A 5,491-nucleotide genomic window follows, 5' to 3' on the forward strand; every position below is an offset into this window, starting at 1 on the left:
TATACATATATATAAATGATTGACCATATTATTTCAAATTATGAAGATACGGTGTGGGGTGCAGTAAAAAAAAATAGGTAACAACTATTTATTTGCCAACGTTTTGCCCCACTTTGTAGAACTTCATCAGGGTTAAAAAGATACAAAAGGGCCCGTCTTGAATCTGGAAGGGCAAATAATTATTTTTTGTTACACTATAGCCCTGAGTCATCCCCGTGGGTTCACTCATACTTTAGGTACCATCAATTGGGTAAAAATCTGGCGATTGAGCGGGATAATGACCAAATGACCTCCTTACACAACCGTTGGTCTAGTAACTTTCTTACAAAGTACTCAACCCATGCATATAAGGTTGTAGCAGTACAGATATAATTTTCATTAAACAATACATTGTTAAATTTGATAGATTTTTTAAATAATAATATGAATAAATAAATAAACAAGAAAAAAAATGAAATTATAACCAGGATATGGCAAACCTAAGATGTTGAAATAGGTCAAACAATACGTTGTTAATAAAGTGATTGAGTGCAATGAACATTGGAAAGTGAATAATTAGAAGTGAAATTGTGATTATTATAGGTAATAATAAATATTAATTGATAAGTGCATATTGTTCCCTAATTTAATAATGGTTTATAGCTTATATACTAATAATAATATTTGACAATGGCATAACAGCCTGCAACTATGGTTTGATGTAATATTGTAAATTAGATTGGATATTTTTGGTTCAGAATGTTTTTAAAATTATGAAAAAGATATTCAGGGGTGCGGTCAAAAGAAAACAATGATTAGTTAACAACTGTTTATTTGCCGACGTTTCGGCCCACTTAGAAAAGGTTTATCAGGGCTAAAAATATGCATCAACAACTAAAAATATGTTGACATAGTAGGATAATAAGATACAAAAACGTAAATAAAGGTAGAACGAGTCCTTGGAGTTAGTAGCATGGTGCCATACCAATGAGATTCCATTCCCACTTGTGTAACTTATACTTTATTTATATTAATGGGAGAAGATACAACCATTGTCTATCGGCTACTATATATAAATTGTTTCCTAGATCACTGGCACGCGAACTAGGTGTTAATTATTTTTAATAATCACTATTATAATTTATTACTATTATTTATTACTTACTATTATAATTATACTAAAATAATAATTACTGTCATACAGATAGTTTGATTATATTCATCTTGTCTATTATTATTTTTTTTATTTATTTATTTTTTTTTTTTATTTTAGTATGTATGAGATCATTCATCATTATCAATCATCAATATAGGTTGCCTATTGCCCACAACTGTGTGGCAGATTGTAATATCTATCAATAAATAAATCTTAAAAAATAAAAAAATAATTACTATAATTCTATAAGCTTGGGAAAGCGCATGTGGTGTGGTCCATAATTTATTTTTCATTGATTTCTCTTACCACAGTTCCACCGCGCTCTCTATGTATTATTTATCTTCCATAAAAACATTATTATCACAAATTAATTTTGCTCAAAATTTCACCATAATGGTGGTTCAAATTTCTTGAATCTGGTTGATACATTGGTATAATTGATACTTTCCGATATATATACAGATTCCAGCATTTTTCTTTTTAAGAAAAATATATTATTTTCTATAAGAAGATATTATTTTCTATATTCAAAATCATTGTATTTTCAAAGTCAAAATTATGCACCAATGCTATTTAATTGGGCTTTCTCCGAATAATTGTTTGGTTTTTCCTATGTATATTCCTAGACTATTCACACGTGGCACTTGTAGACCTGGGAGGTGGCAAAGCACTGTCCCCTTGGTAGACGTTCTCGCCGAGGGAAGGACTTCGGGCTCATTGCAGCAAGTCATCACACCACCACCATCACCACCAGCTGGAATGGCCATTTCTTGTAAGCCCCCCAGCAATCATGTCACCAATGTATAACCGCCTTCAGCGAACCATGTTTTTTGCTCATGTTTTTTGCTCATGTTTTTTGCTAATGCCATACGGCAAACGAAGACATCATGTAAATTTGTATATATATAATATTGTATTATATATTTGTATTCTGTGACAATATATAAAAATAAACAGGTTTGAAAATAAAAAAAAGTGGCACTTGATCTATCAATCCTGAATGATTTTTTGTTTCTACATTGTCCTTTATTTTGCTGAAGTAATTTTTAATTTTATTACTGGGTCAATAACATAAGAAGTATACAGACATAAAGGATCTCTGTATATCATCAGATATCCTAACTGTATTATTATAACTATTAAACAAACCTGCCTCAAGCAAGATATTTCATTATGTATTTATTAGCAATATTAATTAATTTTTAAATTACTAAAACTTACCATGGGATCCTTTACCCTCAAACTAAATATTTTATGTGAAGAATGGAACATGGTCCGGGTGCGGTAAAAAAAAACTCAAATAGTAAATAATTATACTATTTGATTAAGCCAACGTTTCGCCTCACGTTCCAAGGCTAAAAAAGGTACAAACACTATAGTTACAAAAAGGAAAAAAGAAAACACATAAGTGTAAAATAACAGTGGTATAAAATGAAAAGTAAGATATAATAAGAAAAATTAAAGGTTGTAAATAGTATATGAAAAGGGTAATAGTAACAGACAGATAAGAGAAGAAATATTAAAGAAAGCACAAATAAAGAGATGAAAAAAGAAAAAAAAAAATACAAATCAAATGATGAGACAGAATGCATTCCTGTTTTGACGGAGTGACAAAGACAAAGTGACGGTTTGTATTGGGAGCAGTAGGGATTGCAGTTATGCCACAATAACGAAAATAATTTGTAAAGTAAACATAGTAAAATACTTTTTTACTATGTTTACTTTACAAATTATTTTTACAAAAGCAGGTATGCATTCTGTCTAATCATTTGATTTGTATTTTTTATTTTTTTTTTTCATCTCTTTATTTGTACTTTCTTTAATATTTCTTCTCTTATCTATCTGTTACTATTACCCTTTTCATTTACTATTTACAACCTTTAATTTTTCTTATTATTACATACTTGTCATTTTATACCCCTGTTATTTTACACTTATGTTTTTTCTTTTTTACTTTTTGTAACTATAGTGTTTGTATCTTTTTTAGCCCTGACGAAGTCCTGCAACGTGGGGCGAAACGTTTGCTCAATAAAATAGTATAATTATTTACTATTTGAGTTTTTTTTTCCGCACCCGGACCATATTCCATTCATCTATACACACGGTCAATCAATAATCTTCCAGTAAATATTTTATCTTTATATCTTTTCACTAATGAATAGCAATTATATCGGCAATATTGTATTTCAATATTTGTTTATGAATAAGCTTCTGCGAATCGGAATAAGAATTATATCCAATGAGATGAAAAAACCGATATGGCGAACTATGGACAATGCTCGATCTTGTCAAGAGTTGGACTGAATAGGGCTGTCCCCAGAATCCCAATCTCTAAGGTCTATTCCTGATTGGTTCGGGCGGACAATGGAATTGTGCACTGATCCCGGCATTTTTACCTTATTTTTATTCCTATATATTTTTTTTTATTATTCTTACCGAAAATCAGAAGAACGTAATAATTTTAATAACAAATCTAAGTATGGCGGGAAAAATGATAGAGTCAAAAAATAGAGTCGGATACGTGGAAGAGTATTTTGAAATTCTTACTTAGTACTTTTATATTACTCTCCAGATAGTTTTTTATTTTCTAAATATTTTTAAAAAATCACCGCTTTTGTGGATCCATGCTGATTTCAAAATGACTTAATCATTAGTTCAATTTAGTTCATTTATCTCAAATTAGTTCAACATGTTAAACTGTGTTAGATAAGTTGTGTTAAATAGAGAAATATTTCCTTCTTCTTGCATGTTAAAACAAGAGTCTGGTAAATGGAGAATGACGTCACACAACTGCTGAGACGAGCTAGACACCATTTTGTCTCCTGTACTTTTCATAGGTTAGTTGCACTTTTTTCGCGGTATTTTTGTTATGGACTTTTTAAAAACTCTAATAAAGTAATGAGTAAAAATAATAATAATTCAATGGGAAAAAAGTAGAGTAGGAATCAAGGAACAGGTGAGGTGGAGGAAAGATGTGTGACGAAGCTATAAGCGATTTTTATTAACTCGTTAAAATTACATGGTTACTAAAAAAGTTGCCAAGAAAATTCGTTAGGGGCTCCTCTGCATTTAACACATGAACTATAAATAACACTGCACAAAATCATATACTTTTAATATGTAGGATGTTTTATGTTTTATGTTTAAGACAATATCGAATATTTCGATATAGGGCAGTTCGAATATTTCCCTCCTCTAAGACACAACCCCTGATCCAGTTCGAATATTTCCCTCCTCTAAGACACAACCCCTGAGGGCAGTTCGAATATTTCCCTCCTCTAAGACACAACCCCTGACGAAGACCTGAAACTCAGGTCGAAACGTCGGCATAAAATAAATAAATATGGTTTTGTTTATTTATGTTGTTCTTTGCTGACCGCACCCCCCGACAAACTTCTCCAAGTTTAAAACTTTTAGTATGTAAAACGATTTTCTAAGTCATGATACTTTTCCACTCTTCATAAAATATTATAATCTGTCGATAATAATAAAGAAATAGGTTTTAAGACAATATAATACTATTTTTTAATCAATAAAGAAATAATCAAGATTTTTTTTCATGTTTTTAATATGAAATTTACAAATTTTAAACATAAATAATATAAAACATATTCAGGTCCATAGGAACTGTTCCTGTAATGCTAAAGTCCTTTTGCATAGTGACATTACACAGCCACGACAGCAACTACCATATTACTAACTTCATGATAGTTACTGTCACGACAACACTTTCTCAGGTGGCAGTGCATAGCACTATCAGTTCTAAGGCGATAAGTGTCTGTTTCAGTCACGATTTTGAAGCTACTGTCATGCAAGGCCTGTTTAATAGCGGTTAACCTGTTTAATAAACTTATTAAAATCAACTAAAACATCAGATTAATTTATAAATATATCTAAAAAGTTGAGAGGAGTCTACTCCGGGCTAGACAGTGCCATGCTCGTAAGTACTCCAGCTATTACCGAAGTCCTCACATTCCACATATCATTCCAGCAATTCCACTGACCTCACAAACCTACTGAAAATCCTTCCACTCCAAGTTTCTTTCCACTTATAATCCTTATTATTTAAATCATAAGAGACTAAAGAGAGTTAAAGTAATCAAGAGATTAGCACGAACCAATTAAAAATATATATATATGTATATATATATCAAAGAAAGATGGTCTGGGTGTTTAAAAAAAAAAAACTCAAATTCATATTCATGATACGAAGATAAACATTATAAATTGACTGGATTTAGTGAATGACACAATTTCTTCCTTATTAAATTATAATAGTTTATTTCATATCATACAGCAACGTTTCGGGAGATTTCCCCCATTACTTTACAAATTATTTTTACAAAAGCAGGTATG

The sequence above is a fragment of the Halyomorpha halys genome, unplaced genomic scaffold (genome assembly GCF_000696795.3).
Source record: "Halyomorpha halys isolate HHAL.00 unplaced genomic scaffold, Hhal_1.1 Scaffold1.1, whole genome shotgun sequence".
NCBI lineage: Eukaryota > Metazoa > Arthropoda > Insecta > Hemiptera > Pentatomidae > Halyomorpha > Halyomorpha halys.